Source organism: Chrysoperla carnea, chromosome 2 (genome assembly GCF_905475395.1).
Source record: "Chrysoperla carnea chromosome 2, inChrCarn1.1, whole genome shotgun sequence".
Classification (NCBI taxonomy): domain Eukaryota; kingdom Metazoa; phylum Arthropoda; class Insecta; order Neuroptera; family Chrysopidae; genus Chrysoperla; species Chrysoperla carnea.
Genome location: NC_058338.1, coordinates 79,355,559 through 79,377,581, shown reverse-complemented (window position 1 = coordinate 79,377,581; position 22,023 = coordinate 79,355,559). Strand labels below are relative to the sequence as shown.

The 22,023-nt window shown below is 26.7% G+C and overlaps 1 protein-coding gene across 2 annotated transcripts in view; it reads right to left on the bottom strand.

Moving 5' to 3' along the window:
- The window catches only part of LOC123291639 (mucin-5AC-like), an 83,592-nt gene that overhangs the window by 29,780 nt on the left and 31,789 nt on the right, over positions 1–22,023 (bottom strand). The window lies entirely within an intron of this gene.

The window sequence follows — 22,023 nt, the reverse complement described above, 5'->3', positions numbered from 1 at the left end:
GTTATTATAAGTAATATAACAGCATTGAATAGGGCTTTTCACCAGAAGTATTGTTTCTATCTCCAAGCAGTATGAGCCTGACACTCATACTGCATTGACTCGCCCGCCATAATAAGTGTTAATGAAATCCCTCAACACAGTATACAGTATAGGATATTTTGTTCCGATACTGACATAGTGATATCCACACAAAAATGTTTATCTGATCACATAGGCGTACCGGTGAAAACAGAATAGAGAGATCACGAAATATTGAGATGAAGCTCATATGTCTTCATCACATCTTGTCCGATTTCGCCAAAATGCGGTATTTTGTACCCGAGACAAAGGCAATTCAATATCCAGACGAGTACAGGCACAGTAGTGAATGCTTTTCTTTGACTAACTTTGACGAGTATTCTCCGCGAGGAAGGGTCAGAGTAAAATCTTCAAATCGAAGATTTATATTTGAAAACCTTTACCTATGTCGAGATTATCATATATAAATTAAAACATAACTAAATAACAGCTCAGTAATTCTCAAAATATGCATGAAAAAAATTTTCAACCCTTACATATAAGTAAGTATATTGAAAAATGCTTGCACGTCAGGTAAATCCCCTGTCAGTCACAAAATAGGGGAATTTATTTTGACTTGTTTGAGACCATGCTAGCGAAAATCTGCTTAAAAAAAGCAGGTCTGATTCTGAAAAATATACAAATAACCAGCTTGAAATAAGTATCCTTCAGGGTTGTATTCATAAAAGTACTTTTAAATGAACTTTATTTTGCTTAAATATTTAGAAATCAAATGTTCCGCATTATTCCACACCTAAAATACGGAACACATAAAAATTATTTTGAACAAATTTTTTTATGCAATCCATGAAATTATTTAAAAGTACATATATGCAGTTAGTTGTACAAGCGGATATATCAAAAACTTCTACATATTATAAATTTCAAATAAAAAATACAAAATACACACAATATGTATAAATATTATTTTTTAATTACTTGAAATAAATATATAATATATAAATAATATATAACAATTTAATACCTTTATTTTTCTTACATAATATTAAAATTTTTATATTAATGATTTCTATATTAAACAGAAATATATATAAAAAAAAAATGAAATAAATTGTGCAAGGTTTCACTTTCAATATTAATAAACGCGGTCTACCTTCACAAAATAAATATTATAGCAGCTAAAGTATATCTAAAGAGAACGGATACAGATTTGTGTACCTACTATAAACATATACGATATTTTTAACTTTTTGATAGAAATTTAATGCTTTCATCCCAATATTCAAAATCAAAAACTAAATTATTGAAACAATGTCCCTTATCGCACGTTATCGTTCTAATTTGTTTACTGGTTGGGAGGTAAAACACAAAAAAAGTGCAAAAAAACGATACCTAGGAAACTAAAACTTTTTCAATCGATTCAGCTTGACATGAATTTTGAGAAAATGCAAAAATATTATTTTTAGTCAAATTTTTATTTCATTTAAAAAAATTGAGTTGTGAAAATTATCATAAGTTAAAGATAACAGAGATAATTTAAAGAAAGTACAAAACAAATTTTGTGTTGTTAAAATAAATATCCTGATCAAACCAACGTAATGTACGCACATATTGGGTTTACTACTGAATCAGAAGTATTTTTGAAATATCGAAAAAAAAAAATTTTTAAATAAAAATATTCAAAAATTTTATTTAAGTATTTTTTAAACTAATATTACAATTGATTCATACAATAAAAACTAAAAGTAGCTAAAAAATTAAATTCTTTACAAAATCAAACAAATATTTGACTTCTAAAATTAATAAACTTAAATTTTCAGAAAAATATATTGTAAATAAAAAAGTAAGCGCTACACTTATATTGTACCAAAGTACGTAAGGAAAATAGTTCCTACCGGGTGCCCATGACACCTCTCGTTTTTTTGTATTTTTCAAGTTACCTTCAATTGAATTGCCCCTAATATGATATAACTGTTCTTGCTTCTATTTATATTTTCTGAATTTATTAAATTTTGACAATAACATTTGAGTTGGGTTTGTATCTCTGTGTAATTTTGATTCCACAGTGTATTCTGCTAATACTATCGTTGCATTTTCTCATCTGGATAAATATTGTGACAATGAAAATACAAAATACAACAATTTCCCTGGACAAAAACAAAATGATTAACCATTTACTTTTAGAAAAAGCTTGATTTCTTTATATGAAGTTGGAAAAGTCTATATCAATTCTGAACATTTTAGCAGGGGTTGCCCGATTATTTAAATAAATAAATGACCTCAAAAATAAACATATTCACCAATGGTTTTATGGTAAAACGGTAGATGGATGATATGTTTTCATACATTTCTCCAAAACTAGACGATGGAAATTAAAAAAAAAAAATTCAAATTAAAGTTAAAACCTCAATAAGTTATTGAAAATAAAAATAACCCGTTGTGCCCGACTAAGGATATATGAGCACGGTAGTGGGCGCAAAAATAAAAAAAATCGATTTTTTCAATTTTGATAGTGAATTCTGTTATAACTTGACATTATAAGAAGAAAAATTAAGAATAAAATTATCGATATCTGGAGTAATTTTTAAAATATCGAAAATTGGAAGTTTTGTTTAATTATTTAGCTTTGGATATTTCGAAAACCAAAGCTGCAGATATCGAAAAAATTTTATTCTTATTTTTCGTCTACATTCATGAAATTATAACAAAATTCATCGTCAAAGTTGAAAAGAAGGTACAAATAATTTCAACCCTAAATCTAAAATTGCCTTGATGCTCGTACTACCTTAACTCATAAGTTATTGGTCAATTTCCTAACAGTTATATCCATCACGACTTGTTAATAATAATTTTAGTTCAGTCAGTCACTGTGTATAATCAATGCGGAAAATATTGTGTATGATTTTAGTTTTTTAAAAATAAATGTTTAATAAATTATTTATTGTTAAATTCTATGTAATTGAATTTTTATTTACCATAATTTCTTTTTGTTTTTGTAACCATTTGAAATTCTATTGTTAAATTCAATTTTAATTTATTGTAAATTAAATTAGATGCATTTTTTTATTAACAAATTTATATTAATTAAATGACCAGTTGCAAAAACATAATTATTGTCGTGGTTGGACGCCGTTTTGCCTTGGGAAACTTGGGAGATTTGGATCTTCTTCTTGTTATTTTTCATGTCATACTTCATGATAAAGAGGAATACTAGAATTTCATGAAGTTGTCCTGTGTAGCTAGGTTTTCCGAAAAATTATCTGATCATACTAATAAGTGTCACTAAGTTTGAAAATGGAGTCAACTGTAAGTGTCAGTAAAGGGTTGAAAAATGAAATATGCTGTGAAAAAATATATTTTAGAATCCAATAAGATTCAGAACACGGAGTTATAAAAATTGCACTGTCATTAACGTGACACTCGGGTCACAGTTAAAATCTCAATTTCTGCCTTAACTATTTAAATTATAATTTCGAACTTGATTAGAATATTGTGTTTTGATATTTGGTTTGATTCTAGAGGGTCTATTTATGGATGGAGCGCAGGTAAGTATATTTAACATATATAATTTGTATTACAACTAAATATTTTCATCGCTCCCACCAAAATTATATTCCAAAATTATTTTATATAAATTCCATTTAATCTGTTAATTCATCTAATCTGGCACAAATTTAATAGATAATAGTTGCGAGCTCGTTTCACTTTTTGAGTTTTTTATTTATTTATTTATTTATTTATTTTTTTGAAATAGTTTCTAGGATTAGTGGAACAACTTCTTTGCAAAATTCGATGTAAATTAATAATTCTTTGAAAGAGATTATAGATAGGTATAAGACAATCATAAATTTTTTTTACCTTTATTTCAACAATCCTGAGAAAGAGATTTATATTTAGGAATATTGCACTTTTTAAGTACTACTCCAACAAATTTTAATTTTCACCCCTAGCTTAAAGTTGACTAATGTTCTTTTTATCTTTTATATCTTTCTTATTCTTATAAAAAGATACTCTTTGACAATTACGAATTTTCTCTGATACTCAACAAAGTGGCGAGTCGATACTCCGACACTTAAAAAATTTTAATTTTCAAAGTACCACGAACACGTTACTTTGTTGATATTCGACAAAAATTGGTAATGTCGAAGAATCAATTATCTTCCTATTATAATACTAAAACAAGTGAAAACAAACAATTGACTGAGTTAATTGTTGAAATACCCTGTGTAGGAAGTGTTGATGTCAGTACTTGCATTATTTTTTTTATAAATTAGAAGAGTGGAAACCAACACAATTATGGATAAATTTGGATTTAAACTACCACATTTATTTGAATTTCGGTAAATTTTCGGACGTATTTTCTATAATTTTTTTTGTTTTTTTTTTTTCGAGAATTTTTCACAAGACCACTGGTTGAAGAAATTATAAATTTTAAACTCGCGGTCTTTTATAGTAATTTAGAAAATGGACAACAAAGTTTTGTCCTAATTTGCGCTCTCATGGGTAAACAGATCTATCTCTAATGTTTTACAAAATGAGCCCTACGAACCCAAGATCCAATTGATCCACCTGTGTTGCTCATTTACGAAATCAATCTTACTTTTTACGTCTTTTTGACCTATCGTGATGCCAGAAAGACAGGCAAAAAGCAGAAGCAGAAAGACGGGTAATCGTTCAGACGAACGTAAAATCAGAAATGGATTTTTTTGGGTGATTATATGAACACCTGTACCAAAATTTTGTTCTTTGCATCAGTATTTCTAAGCGTTACAAACTTGGGACTAAACTTTGTAGGTATACCTTGACATATATTACATATATTACATATAAACAGGGTTTAAAAAGTGCATATTAATCAATTTTGTGCAGAAAATGTAATTTAAAATTTCCTAGCTCTGATGTAAGTACTATCTATGCCTTCCATAATTTTTATTTATAGTAGCTTAAGTAATAGCTAAGTAATATGTACACTTATTTCTCTTTTAATACAAAAAAATTTCTGAATGAAATATGGGTTAATATTTTGTTACATAACTTATAACTTTTATAATAAATCCTGAATACTTAAATATTATGATTTTCAATACAAAATAAACATATAATTCATACTTCATCTATTTAAAAAAAAAAATTATAGTGGTTTATAAAATAATGTCAACATAAACTTTCATCATAACATTTTAATATTAAAAAATGAATGATTAGATATATCTTAATTTAATTTCTTTCTACAAAATGTATATAAAATTTTATTTTCCTATTATCTATCTCTAAAATTAATTATATATAGTTATAATATATATATTTACTGTCAAATTATTACTTAATGAAAAGGAAATTATAAAATTGTAAAAAAAAAAAAATATCGTATTTTGAAATAATTTATAAATGAAAAAACCACATTATTTTTCAAACAATTAATTATTTATGAGTAGGGTCGTTTAGTTTTTTAATTGATTTTTACTCATAGTAATACTCCGTTTTTACTTTGCTCCTAATATGGTCAATACATTTTTTAAGTTGTACTTAAGAACATACGAGTACCAGGGCAATTTATGAAGTTAAAGTGTAAATTAATTCTGAAAATGTTAAGGGGGGTGGGGGCTGCCCGATTATTTAAATAAATAAATGAATTCAATAGCAGGCAAATTTAACATTGGTTTTATGTTTAATCGATACATAGATTATTCATTTTCATAGATTTTTCCAAAATTAGGCAGTAGAAATTAAAAACAAAAAACTAGTTAAATTAAAGTTAAAACCTTAATAAATTATTTATAACAAAAAAAACCCATTTTCAAAATATCGAAAATTGAAAATTTTGCTTATTTATTTAGCTTTTGATTTTTCCAAAACTAAGGTAGATGTCGAAAATGTTTATTCTTTTTTTTTGTCTACATCCATGAAGTTATAACAAAATTCATCATGAAAGTTGAACGTAAAATAAACGTAAAGGTCAACCTTAAGAGCCTCATTCTGTTAATGATCTCTTGTTTTAAACTAGCAAAATTTCTTAAACTTTGTAATGGTAACAAATGGTAAACTCTTAGTCTATGGAAAAAATTCAATAAATTCTGTCGAAAAGTGGGTTTTACCATAGTTTTAGCATTGGAACTGCTAAAATCATGCTGGTAATGCCTTAAACATCTTAAGAATTTTCAAATTTGTGCACTTTCATTAACTAACGGATATTCGACTCGGTACGGTATTAATCGTTTTATTGATTTAAATTTAATCGCAAGAAATATTGCAATGTCAATAATTGGTAATTGTTACTTACTAATTGTGTAATAATTTTAGTAATAATTATTAGTTAATTTTAATCTTGTAAGTAACTTTTCTTATGATTTAATTACATTTTAATTTTTATTGAAAGCATTCTTACTGATACATAAACTATATAAGTACATTTGTTTAAGTTTTAAATATAAAATCAAAATAATAGGCTTTCTATGTAAAATCGTCTTTTTTTATATGTAAATAAATAATTCAATAAATATTTACAGTATAATTAATGAACATGATTCTGATTATTTCGATTTAGATTCTAAAACTATTCATTTATTCAAATTTGTACTCCGTAACGCGTGATCAAATCTCTCATCATGGGACTAAAGATTACCGACCGATTAACGATAGTACTGACTTGCTAAGTACATTATTTAGAAAAGGCTGTACTTATACGGATATACCATCTTAAAATCTTTTTGTGCGTTATCTATATCTCACTTGATTGCTTGTGACATAATAATGCAATTTATATGTTTTTATAACATAAATAAGTATTCATTTTTTTGATATAACACATATTTTATTTACATAATAATACATGTATTTTTTTGCTAATATAATTTATTGGTTACGCACAAATTCATGCATTGATTAGTTATATCACAAAACTATAATTCTATTAAAAATGCAATTTTTTTTTTAAACAATAACTTTAAATAACAAATAACTTCCTTTAATAATTTTATTAATGCATTCATGCAAATTGATGATAATAATAATTAGCTTAATCATAGTTAACAATGAGTTTTTTTTTTTAGAAATTATTTTGAGAATTCGATTAAATCAATAATTTTTTAAAATATGAATCATAGTTTTTATAATAAAATTTTTCAAAATTACTTACTCGTAAAAAATTGCAAATATTTAATGATGTTAGGTTCCTATTCTAATTTTGAAACGGATATTTTAAAATTTAGAAAGCTTAACATAATATATCTTTCTTAAAAGTCTCAGCAAATTTTATACTTAAACAAGTAAAAAACAAATAATTGACTGAGTTAATTTTTAAAATACCATGTATAGACAGTGTTGATTACTCTGTCACATTACACATACATATATGTCACACATACATAACTGAAAATCCCATATGATACCTACTATACAATTTGCGCTCTCGCGGGTAAACAGTGATGTTTACGAAAAACAAAAATTGTTTATTTTTTTATAAGGGACATTCTTAATATTTAACTTTTGTTCTATCTCCAACGGTTTACAAGATGGGTCCTACGGACCCAAGATCCAATCGACCTATGTAGCTCATTTACGAACTCGGCCTAACTTTTTACGTCCTTACGCTATAAAAATTTCAGCTTGTTATCTCTTTTTGTTTTTGAGTAACACGACAGACGACAGACGACAGACAGACAGACGGAAATGGACTAATTAGGTGATTTAATGAATACCTATACAAAATTTTGTTCATAGCATCAATATTTTTAAGCGTTACGACCTTAGGACTAAACTTAGTATACTTTAGTATATTTTAGTATATTTCTTATACTTGTATAGTATTATCTTAGTATACTTTAGTATATATATTTCTCATACTTGGTATAAAAAAGGACACAACTTTTGGAAGGTATTCATACTTAGGTATCACAAGAAAATCCAAATCTATTTTAGGACATTTGAATTGTGTAAATTTAGTTTAGAAATTTTTAGAGAATTCGATTAAATAAATATTATTTATTATGAATCATAGATTTTTAATATAAAAATTTTTAAAATTACTCATAAAAAATTACACATATTATGATGAGACTACAGGTAGGTATTCCAAAATTGAAACGGATATTTTAAAATTTAGAAAGCTTATAATATTCAGCATATTATAGGTAAGATCTTTTCTTAAATGTTCCCTGTCCAGTGCCCAAAAGAAATATTCAAAATAAATAACTTTATCAAAAAAAATTATGAACGTTATATTAAAGCGGATTAAGAAATATTTTAGGTAGCTTTTGGATGCCAAAAAACTTGTTTTTTGGTATATTTAATGGTTACCGGGTAACGAAACAAGTAATAGTAGGATAAAGTAAATTTCCCACCCTATTCCAGAAAATTTTCCGGGACCGATTCACATTTTATTATTAATATATTTGTGATATTTATCCGAAGTTGATCACTATTGTTTCAGAAAAAAAAGCGTATCCATTTCGTAAGAGCAGCACATTCCCGGAGTCCTATGGTTGTTGATCTCGAATAGTCGTATATATCATAGTTTTTCTATCGAAAAGTGTTCATAGCTATTTTCAATTAAATTAATTTTAATCAATTTTTACCACGAACGATTTTTTAGAGGAAGCCTATAAAAAATTATTTTCGTAATTAAATTATCTTTCTTCTGATACCAATTTCGATTGGTTAACAAATTGGCGTAGATCTGTTCATACCATATGAACAGGTGAATCAATATAGTTAACTACGCCGATCTGTTAACCAATCGAAATTGGTATCAGAAGAAAGATAATTTAATTACGAAAATAATTTTATAGGCTTGAAAAAACCGTTCATGGAAAAAATTGATTAAAATTAATTTAATTAAAAATAGTCATGAACACTTTTCGATAGAAAAGCTATGATAGGAGTGTTTAAAAATCAATAAAATTTCATAAAAGATATGTCTCATCAGATGGGTGAAGATCGACCTTATACCGTCTTTTAGACCGTTGCTTTTTCGACAAAATACAACAACTACTAATTCATTATTGAATTTCAGGATAAATGAGCTCATGTATGCCAAAAATTTAATAAGTTACACTATTTCTTTAATAATTTTAATTCTACCTCCTTGCATTCAGTATAAAATAATGTTGTATCTGTTGTTTTCAACGGATTTCACCTTCTTATTCTATTCAGTACAACCACATAAAATAACGCATATTAATTTAATGAGACAATCAGAACTAATTCCCAGGGCTTAGGCGTAATACATGCCTACGCATATTTTTTTATTGCTTAAAGTGATGCAAAACATTTTAAATAACTGATCATTGCGATAGTACAAATAAATAACTTGCTTATAATTATGCTGATAAAATATGGACAGTTTAAAATAGCTGTTAGAAAAAGTTAAGAATATGAAGGAAAACATTGCTTTAACATCCATTAAAGTATGAAAAATTTACGTAAAAAAGGCTACTGGGGAAAATAAAATATTGCAGAAAACAAATAAGATATAAATTATGTTTCTTATCGTGTGTTTGGCGAATTTAAGTGACCAACTGACCCTTTTTCTATAGTTTATGAACTTCAAATATTAAAAGTATTCTCTTCTCTTATGGGAGAGGATGTATGGTCGAAACCCCATTTTTTAAAGCTTAGTTTCTGATTATTGTTCATAGATGGCTTTTAACATAAAATTTGAAAAACATATTTTGTTTGGATTACGATGAACAGTAGAAAGTAAGAGAAAGTTATTCTGGTAATTTAGTAAATAAATTAAAAAGATATCCATTCATATGCATAAAAGATCAAGAGGTGTCGTTGGATACCCGGTAGGACCTATATTCCTTTCGTACCTTGGTACATTTAAAATTTAGTGCTTATTTTTTAAGCTATTAATTTTAGAAGTCAAATACGATTCTTTAAAGAATTTAATTTTATTACTGCTTTTAGTTTTTACTGTATGATATAATTGTACTATTAGTTTAAAAAAGACATACTTCTGATTTAGTAGTCAACACAATATGTGAGTACATTACATTTGGTTTGATTAGGATATTTATTATGACATAAAACATAACAATTGCATTATACTTACTTTAAATTATCTCTGTTTTCTTTAACTTCTGATAACTTTCACAACACAATATTCTTAAATGATTACATAAAATTTTGACAAATTGACAGTTATAAAAAAATTTTTTTTCTCAAAATTCATGGTACTAATATAGTATCTACCGAGTGCCCATAACACCTCTTGTTCTTTTGTATTGCCAATGAGAGTAATTGTGGTTCGGAAGCAATTTATTTACAATTTTGAAAAATTTTTGATGTCATCTATTATCCACTGAGCCAGCAACTTTAGATAAACTTGAATGAGCGCCTCTTTGATAGCTGTCAGCTTTATAAGAGTGATATGGAATATATTGATTAGAAAGTAATCAATAAATTTGTTACATCATCAATTAAAAAAAAAAAACAAAAAAAAAACATAATTTTATAAATTTATATAATCTATCAATCAATAATCTCATATTCTTTTAATTTTTACCATAATTAATTCATAATTAAGTTAATTATGTATTTTATATTTAGAGATTACTTTTTTTTAATCTTTTTTGCAATGATTTATTGATTTTGAAGCAATAAGGATGCTGTTTGTCCATTGGATAGATTGTTATTAAAAATTAAATATGTGATTTTTAGTATAGAAACACACGTTAGAAATTTCAATAAATTATATCAATTCCGTATTTATTTAATAAACCCTTTAAAGATATTATGTGTTGAGTTAAAGACATTACGTGTACTATAATTAACATTTAAATTATACAGGAAACTTTAAGAGAACCGTATAAAATAGGATAATGGCAATTAGTTTAGAAGAATTAATTTTATTTAATGTTTCTGCCTCCCAGTTTTGCTACGAGATGACATAAGACAACAATCTCATCTTTCTGACTCTCATGTTTTTCCTCTCGTCATCTTTGTTGCACAAACCGTCTTTCAGCCTTGCTCCTAGAAATTTTCTTCGATTTATACAGTTTCAAAATTTTACTCTCATAGTTGAATTTATATATTTTTACGAAATAGGACTAGAATATCCGCTTTATATTCTTCTCGTATTACAATTCTCATCTCTTACAATTTTCATCTCGAAATTATCGTTTATTGACGTAACACTATTCTTTTGAAACAATGGCGTCCATTAAAATCACACTGAGTTGTAATGGATAAAATGTGGATTTAATAACGAAAAACGCTCGAGTTAAAAGTGCTCGAGTTTCGGTTGAGTAGACTTGTTTTTCCTATTTTTTTACTTTTTAATTTGTGTTTTCCATCTGAAATATGTTTGGTAAATGGATAAAACTTACTAAAAGTAGTTTCATTGCTAGAACTATTGTGAAACCATTGACAGAATTTATCAATTTTTTTTTCACTGGCTAATGAAATCCCAATTTTGACGAATTTTCTTATTTGATGAACTTAGGAATTAGTTATCTCGTGTCTTAAATGGTCAAAATTTCTGAAACTTTGGATATCATAGTAAGGCCTATTCTTAACGTGTGAACAAAAGTTCGTTAAATTCTGCCGAAACATGGGTTTCACAATAGTTCAAGCAATAGAACTGCCTTTAACAAGTGCACAATCTTTTCTTAAATCAAGGATATATTCTAAGTCTTGATTCAAAATTTACTTCAGGCAAGCAAAGTGTATTGACGAAAGAAAGTTTTTCTTTCTCAAGAAAAATTTTAATTTGCAAAAAAAATTATTGAACCTAGAAAAATCATTTTGAATTCCCAACTAACGAAGAAAGGTGTTATAAGCTTAACGTGTCTGTGTATCTTTGTAGCTGTATATCGGTGTGTCTGCCTGCGGCATGTTTTTAGCTATGTTTCAGGTTTATGTCGAGTTTAGGGTTCCTTATCCGATAAAAACTAGAAAAGCGGTTATGATATTCAAACGGCAAAGCAAAGTTTTTTGAAAAATAGCTAGAAATTTTCTCTAGAAAATTATCATTCAAAAAAAAAAATCCTAATCGGCTTATCCGTTTAGAAGCTACATTGCCACAAGTGTTGTCAAGATTTTGTGTTGGAGGGTTTTTTTTTAAATTTTTAATTATTTCTGTGAATTGTATAGAATTTAAAACAAATTTTTTAAGCTTTATACAATCCATTCGATTAATTAATTTTTTTTACATATTAATTACAATTGTAATTTATTCCGTAACAAGCAGGGGGAAGGCAGTGTAATACATAAAAAACTATACCAAAACAAGAACATTGAAAACAATAAAGTACCTAACTATTCATAATACGTTTAATTTACATATTAATTAATGTATAATTTAAAAAAATATAGTTTAAAAACAATTCATTTATTCACATAAAATAATCCCTTAAAAAATTTGCTCGTTTAAATTATTTAGTTTCAAAAAAGATGAATTCATAAAACAAAATAAGTATACTTGATGAGAGAAATGTATAAATCTAGTTATAAGATCTTTGGCTTGTTATTAAGATTTTTAATTATTTATTAGAAAGTGCAACATAAGAAAATGTTGATTATAAATAATATTAAATTTTATTTAAAAAAATAATAATTGTAATGAATGCTTTATGCAGTTTTTAAATTGATGTTTAGTTTGATATTTCAACAATTAAACCTTTAAACCATTCTAATAAATAACTATTATTTGCCATATCGTTTAAATGTTTAAAACAAGTCATGTTTAGTCACATGATAGTAAAAAAAAAACAGTGTTTTATATTAATCACACGTTTGAAAAAATTAAAATTACTTGATACTTGTCAATCTGAATCTATTTTCGTATTGTGGACATCCTTATTTTTAGCGAATTGCCGAAGGAAATGAAACTATTGCTTTTGTACTGACGATGGAATGGAAAAATTTCTTCAAATTTTCATCGATCCTACCTAACAGACTTACCCTCTCTAGCGGTCGCAATTTAGGTCCGATTTGAATAAAACATGGTATCAAAAAGGGTTTTGGTATTTGAAAGGTCAAGTTCGCTATAGTGAGAAAAATCAACAGATAACAAGTGACGAGGAAGTGCACAAAGTACAATATTTTCAATTTTTCGAAATAAAAAATATTTTTGTATTTTATAAACAGTTTTAAACAAAAAGTACTCCTAAGATTTTTTTTCCTAGACGCTTCGTTTTTCTCTGAGAGAAATATGATGTGTCTAAGTTACACGTTCAAAAAGCTTCAAGTTCAACAAGATTTTTGATAACAACCAGTGACTACAAATAATGCTATAGCTTAGAAGAAAAACGGTACATCTTTCAATTACCATAGAAAACCGATCATGCCTAACTGTTATACAAAAATCAAACTTATCGGAGTAATTTTTCAATATATAGCTCATTTTAAAGAAATGGACCAGCAAATGTATGGCAAAAATTTTATCCTTTAAACTCATTTGTCTATTTACCTCTTTTTCTTTGCAGAGTGAAAAGTAGTATATGTGCATTAAGTGCAGGCATATGGCATCGAACGGTAACAAGAAATAAAAAAGACCTGAAGAAAATAGACCCGGAAAAAATAGTACGAAAACATAGACCAACAAGTTTTGTTGGCCTGGAGCTTTGTGGTTGGATTGAGTTTGTCGATTATAGAGGAGTTGGTTGGGTACTGAAGTTTAAAGCTCATGCGTTCAAAAATGTGACACTATTACAGAAATATTTTTCGGTCAATTTTTTCCTAAATCCGGCATCGAATCAATGTCCTCCTTTTGAAGGGCAAGCTTTTTATTTCTGTAAAAGCTGTACGCGCTCAATTAAAATATCAAGAAAAATTCGAAATGCCTTCAGATTTTATAAATTGTCATGATAGAAATAATTATTTTCTATTTTTAAATATAATAAAAGCTTGTCTTTTAAAAATAATTTCTTATTTGAATTTTTAATAAAAAATCTATGTATATAAAATTTGGTGGGAGCGATGGGAAAATCAGGTCATAATTACCATAAAAATGCATTGTCATCCAATTTACATATATAATTCGTACTCTTTTCAGTAAACCATTTCATTTAATACCCACTTTTGCCTTCTTATTCTACATTAAATTTTAAAATTACTTTAATATCGATTTTCTTTTTACGGAAGTTTCTTATTTAAAGTCAAAATTCGCCATCAAATTACTAGCGCTTTTGTAATAGTTTTTCGATCTACGAATTTATATATGTGAGCACTAAGTAGACAAATATGCTTGAAATTAAAATAAATTTTTGTATTATTGTTCCGCTATCGTGTAATTACACATTGTATAAAATAAAAAATTTTTAATAAATATCCTTACAATAATATTTATAATGTTTAGTTAAGTGTTTATTTACGTATTTAAGTCATACTTAAAGTCAATATGACTTATTATTTATTACATATGATTTTCATTAAATAATATGTCTTAATAATTACAAAGTTGCTATATAGCTCAGTCAATGACCTTATATGTCAATATATACTTAATTATATTTCTTGTCACTTCATTTTATCAAATTGAAAAAGAAAATATGATGCAGGCGTCAGGAAATGAATTTTATATATCCTAGAGTTTTAGTTTTGTACCTTTTTGTTGAAAAAAACTTTCTAAATAACCAAAAACAGGGGATTTCTTTTTCTAAATAGGTTGTGGGGAAAATTCAATATGATCGATTTTCATTTATATTTTCGCATATTCTGCACGAGTATGAGACAGACCATGTACATTAAGAAATATGTATAAGAAAGATACTATTATGTATTTGCTTGCTTGTGTCTAGACTATTTCTGTTTACATGTTTATTTAGTCTTAGAGGAATTTATATCAGATAAAGTCTCAGCGAAACGAAGCTTGGTTGAGCTAGTATGTTCATGATTTCAATAATCAAATTATGAAATTTTAATTATAGTACAGGGCATAAGTATAAAATCCAGTGCTTGATTTAGACTTCGGCAAGTACATAGGGCGGCACAATTTTAGTGGCGGCCAAATTTTCGGAAAGTTCAAGGGCAATACAAATTTTTTCAATAAAATGTATTGAATAATCTTATGATTGAATTTACTTTTTAATTTGCCGCAAAGTTAATTTTTTAATAAATCAATAAGCTTTTATCAATATTAGTCTTGATCGATAAATATTATGGATTATTTAAAACAAAAACAAAAAAAATTTTTTTTTGAACACATTTATGTTTTCCACTGTTTTTTTAAAATTTGTATATTCAGTGAAACTATTATCATTATACATTAACTTTAATATTTTTGATAATTTATCTGAAATTGATGCAAATAAGTTGAAAAAGAAGGCATTCATTTACAATATCAACTTAAAGACACCTAAGAAAATTTTTAAGATGTACGCTCGGCACAAAACATATGGAATGTATTATTACATTCACGAAATCATCAAGATGTTTATTCTAATGAAGATATATTGCTCTACGTACTTTTTGTGTATCTCAGGTAAAAATTGTTCAGAAAAAAATATTTTTTTCCACCCTGAAAAGGGTAAAAATTACTTAAGAGCAAGCATGGGACAAGATAGACTTAATGCGCTTGCATTATTGTCTATTAAAGCTGAATTAAGGAAAGAAATTGATTATAAAGGTATATAATCGACGCGACGCCATTTCCCGCAAACCAATGCCAGAAAGAAGAAAGTGATTCTATGAGTGATTATTTAAATGAAATGTTAATTATTTATTTTTTATATATTCAAGTTAATATAATTTATATTTGAAATTATATTGAATTTAATAAATTTTATCTATAAATATTAAAAAATATTTGAAATTAAATTTTTAATTTCAATAATCACTCCTTCAAGAACTCATAATAGAATATTAGGATTAGGATTCCAAAAAAACGTAAGAATAATCACTCCCTCATAAAGCAAAAAAAGACAGCATATCAAACCGTGCCTAGGCGGCATCAAAGCTAAATCCGCCAATGATAAAACTAAATGAACTGAAAGAAACAGACTGTCGGAGGAACTGCTGGAAACGTAAATAACGCTTAAAAGAATCGGAAAACCCAAACACATCTATAAATAATAACAATGTACATAAAATTGGATTTACAAAACATTTTACGACAAATAATAAATCTTTTACAATTTAAATTATAATGAAAGTTTTATTGTATATATTTACTATTTATTTATTTAAAAAAAAATTTTTTTTTTTTCATTTATAAATAATAATGTCAAGTTCACACGGATCATAACAATCAATAAATAGTAGAAAAAAACTTAAGAAAAGTGAATTATTTAGCAAGTGCAGTATCTGTTGTTTATAAATAACGGGATATCCTCCATATTAATTCATTAAAAATTACAAAAAAACCACAATATTCTATTAACAAATAGACAATAAAAGAAATAATAGTTTTATTATTAATTAACATCATATAACTAATTGTGATCACTTTCGTTAGAATAATTATGTCAATCTTTTAACATTTAATATAAATGTTTAATAACTTTACTAATAATTTACTTTCTTAAATACAAATTATCTGCAAGCAACAGTAGCAAGTCAAAATTATAAGCTATGATAATTGTACCTGCAGTTTTCTAACATTGCCACAACAAATTGCAGAATCATTGTTTTTTTTAAACAAAGTAATCGGTTGTTGCTAATTAATCGAGGAAATAAAACCGAAAAAACAGTCTTAGTAAGATATTGACTCCTTGTCAGTAGACTTTTATGGGAATGGTTGGAAAATTTCTATCTGAGTGTAAAACCTTAAACGACCAAATACAGAAGTAATGATTTTCGAATAATCTTCTATAGGTTTCAATTAAGCTACACTTCATTAGAACCTCATTACACCTTTCTCTTTTATCGGGGAGTAATAAGATCTTTTTAAAAATTGTTATAATTTTTCTGTTGTCCATAGTGTTCTTAACAAATTCATAAGCATGCAAATTTCTGCTTTTTCGATTCACCCCCATAAGGTAGGACAGAAGTAGCCGAATTTGCCGAAAACTCGTTATTGTAGAAAAGATTTGTTTGTGGTTCCGATCAAAAATATCATTTTAAAGCTTAGATATTATATTTTGGACGATTCTAAGTAATTTTGGACTCGTGACACTGTCTCTACTTGTCTAAGCTTACAGTTCTATCAAATTAATTTAATAGTTGAATATTTCTTCTTTCCTTAATCTTTCAAAATCATTTAAACTTTTATATTATCATAATTATTTTAATTTATCTATGAACCAATTTCATGAATATACATCTTTAAGACAAAACTACGAATATGTCTAATAAAAATTTATTTAAAATACATATAATTAATGGATAAAATAAATTAAAATATAATTTATCAATATTTGAATGATTTTGAACAAAGGATCTATATTCAAACAGATATAAATAATTTAAATATCGTGATAAAAATAAAACATTTGATATATTTCAAATACCAAAAATAATTTTCATATAAATAAACATATAATTAAAATACCGTTTCAGTTTTATTATAGTTCGCATCTAAATACATTCATTATTATCTCTATATATAAGAAATGCAAAAGTAAGCATGTTTGTTTGTTTGTTAGGCTTTCTCGCTAAAACTAGCGAATGGTTTTTAACAAAAAAAAGTACAGCAATATAGCTCATACTTCAGAATAACACATGAGATATAATTTATAAAGAGATATTAATAAAAAAATTTAAAAAAAATTTAAAAATTAATTTAATTTGACATTACCGTAAGTTATAGATTTCTGTAAAAGTAGTCATTTGACATTACCATAAATTACAGATTTCTGTAAAAATAGTCAATATAAAATATTTCACGGCCATCTTTTCTTATATCCTCAATGAATAATTACGATTATTATACATTTAAAAAAATAGAAAACCCTACATATATTTTACCTGTGTAAAATAATCCTTACCATTATTTCGAATGTTATAGAAAGAGGATAAGCTACAGCAATCTTTATCAATCTTTGCTTTTAAACCCAGCGAGGCGGGTGGGTATCACTCTAGTATTATAATATGTATCAAAATGTGAAGGTCATTTATAAAACTGATCTGATCTATTTATGTATTTAATATTCAGTAGATAAAAAAACACTTTACAAGGTAAGTTACATTCATTTATTTATTTGTATATTAAATTATTTATCTTAAATTGTAATCATTTTTTATTCGCATATTAATCACAGTTTTATAGGTATTAATTTTTTTATGTAATCAATTATTACGGTACTTCCGACATTATATGTTTTAACAGCCATTCTATACCCAAAAAAGAACTTTGGCTTTTATTTTTATTTTAATAGATGGTCGAACAAATCAAATTAGCAAAATTAAACAAAATCCTGTAAAAGACAAACCTTCTAGGTAAGAAACTGCACGGGATTTTTTAACTGGGTTTTATAAATTTTTACCCACCTAAAATGGGGTAAAATATTATAACCTTCTATCACGTCAGATTTTCTTGCAAAGCTCCTTTAAAAAATGGAAATTTTTCCCATTCCCATATTATCATAATAATGGAGCAGCTAATTCAAAAGGTAACTTGGCAATTGATAATATCCCAACAAATTAATGACACCTGATTAGTTTGTAAAAACCAATGCAGGAAACAGAAGATGAAAAGCGAAAACGTGTTCGGAGGCGCAACAAAAACAAACTGATCTTGTTAGTTAGTATCATTCCCATTAACTCCTTCAATTAATGGAATTTCCGATTTTTGGCTTTGTCAAATGCGTATTGCATAAAAATCTAACGTGATAGAAGGAAATTATATATATATATATATATATATATATATATATATATATATATATATATACTAGCGGACCCAACAGACGTTGTCCTGTGGAAACGTAACTACAATTCATTAATACCTATACTACGTTTAGCCTGTCTGCTACACTCATCCCGCTAAACCCCAATTTAACTCCCATTTATTGGACCGGCCTGAGCTTCGACCTTTGGCCTGGCCTTCGGCAGTGGAGCTCGCTGCGCTCGCATATGGCTCTAATAAATGCCTATTGACAATAAAAAATACATAGTACACATAGTAAGTTGTAATATAATGTGATATGATTTATATGCGCTCCAACCATTTAATGAGATTTAACTTTTTTGGTGTGGAACCCTTAAAAACAGTTGTAGTGGACCGAATGGTAAATCTAAACCATTCTCCTATCCCCTTGAACTCACACAAAAAATTTCATCGAAATCGGTCCAGCCGTCTAGGAGGAGTTCAGTCACATACACACGCACACAAGAAATATATATATTAAGATATATATACATAAAATAATAAGTGATTGCCTAGGGATGATACTGGTTGACATATCATCGCACAACCCTAACTCTTGGCACTAGGACCGTGAAAATGTGCATGTCGATTTCTTTGACTCTCTCTTAAGATGGTGAAAAGAGAAATGAAAGTTTAAATGAAAGTCCGTCATATTTAAAAGTATAGAAATTCTACTGATTTTTATGGGACTTATACTGGCACAGAGCTAAGGTCATAAGGAGTAACCTAGGATACTTTTCTTAGAAAAGGAATCAATCGCAAAAAAGTCGGATAGGTGAGAGCAAGGAAAGTGAGTGCCATAACGCGGTAATCTTTGGAGGCGGGTTAGTATATCCATATAATAAATTTTAATCTTTAACTATTTACAGCTTTTCAACATCATCTTTAGAGCCTTAAACGGCCAGAATTAGAAGTAATGATTTTCGAATAATCTTCTATAGCTTTCAATTAAACAATACTGTATTAGAACCTTACTATACCTTTCTCTTTTACCAGGGAGTAATAAGATCATATAAGTCAGTTCTAAAAATTGTTATAATTTTTCTGTCATCCGTAAATGACAAAAAACCTAAAATAGTGGCATATAAAAAAAGAATATTGTATAATTACTAATTTAACAAATTTTCGGGTTGAATAATTTGTTTTTTAATTTTTGATTTAGATAGCGAAGGTTGTTTTACTTGATTAAATTTCATTTAAAAATTCCTAATCAAATGAAAAATAATAATAATTATTAGTCAGTTATATTTAAATATAATTTTTTTTATTTAATTTTATAAAATAAGTAGACCTAAACAAAAGTCATAACCACTGTGAAAGTGATATCATTATAATTTACAACGCTTTAATTATATCATTTTGCATTGTCTTTAGCTATACACACGATTCAAATTTTTGTTTCAAATCGATTTTAGATAATAGATATAAATAATTATATATGTAAAGAATTGATAATTTTTTTAATTATCAATACTATTGTTTACTGTCAATACTTTACTATATTTACTACAAAATTTTTTTAAAACATTAATTTTGTTTTTGTCGGTATATTTTTAAGGTTCAACAACATTTACACGTTTACCTTAATATTGTGGTTCCTAGCACTAAATACTATACGGGATTTTTTTAAGCTCAGTACTTTTCACCCAAAATATTTAGTAAAATCTAAAAAAAAGATCAAGAGGTGAGTATAGTTCCTACACCCGGTAGGAACTATATTCCTTTCGTAACTTGATACATTTGGTAAAATTTAAGGTATTTATTTTAGAAGTCAAATATTTGTTTGATTCTTTAAAGAATTTAATTTTATAGCTACTTTTAGTTTTGACTGTATGAAATAATTGTAGTATTAGTTTAAAAAAGACATACTTCTGTTTTAGTAGTCAAACCCATATGTGCGTACATTACGTTTGATTTGATTAGGATATTTATTATGACATAACATAAAAATTACATTGTACTTGCTTTAAATTATCTCTGTTTTCCTTAACTTCTGATAACTTTCACAACTCAATTTTCTTAAATGATAAAACATAAAATTTTACATAAAATAATGATTAATAATGATTTTTGCATTTTCTCCAAATTCACAGCAACCTGAATCGATTGAAAAAGTTTTACTTTCCTAGGTAACCTGGATGTTTGTTTTTGGTGTCTGTTGCAGTTTATTGGTTTTAACTCCTCAACCAGCAATCAATTATCGTGCGAAAAGGACCATAGTTCCAATAGTTCCAACGTGAATATGGATAATTAATTTCAGATTGCCAAGCAATTATCACAATCGAATAATTCCATAAAAGCTACAGCATTATTGTTTATAAACTATTAACGCCACAGAAATTTTTTCCAAAACTATTTAGCTGAGTAATTAGTTACAAAACACAGGCGTGAAATTCAAATTTAAATTTTCGTTAAAAATGCTAAGAAATGTTAAAATTTCTCCCCCAGACTTATTTGAAACACAATTAAAAAAATTGCAATAAATCAATTGTTTTTAAAGAATATAGATTTTTTTAATTTTAATAAAATACATTATCTAAATTACATGAATATGAAATATATCAAGGTATAATAAGTTTAGTCCCAAGTTTCTAACGCTTAAAGATATTGTTACGAACAAAATTTTAGTATAGGTATTCATAAAATACATTTTTGGTTGTCCGTCCAAATGCCTGTCCGCCTATCTGTCTGTGGACACGATAACTCAAAAACGAATAGAGATATCAAGCTGAAATTTCTAAAGCGTGCTCAGGACTTACAAATTGAATTTGAGTACGTAAATGAGCAATGAGTACGCAAATGAGCAAATGAAGTTGAGTATGTCAATGTCTTGGGTCCGTAGGATCTATCATTTAAAGTTTAAATTTTAAACCGTTAGAGATAGGGCAAAAGTTTAAAAGTAAAAAATATTCATTATAAAAAAATACTTTTGTTTGAATCATTTTTTCTTAAACATGACTTCATGTTTACCCGTGAAGCCACAAATTATGTTAGAACATTATATTGAATGTATTATATCAGTTTTGTGTGTGTGACATCATATCGTGTTTCCCCATAGCGTATTTCACCATAGTGTATTTCAACAATTAACTCAGTCAATTTTTTGTTATTACTTGTTTTCCCTTTTTTTTTCTATATAGAATTTTAAATTATTCAATTTGAATATATTAGGAACATAAAACAAAACAAAAAAATAAATATTACATCTTACATGATTTTATACAAGGTTTAAAAAAATAAATTATGATAATTAT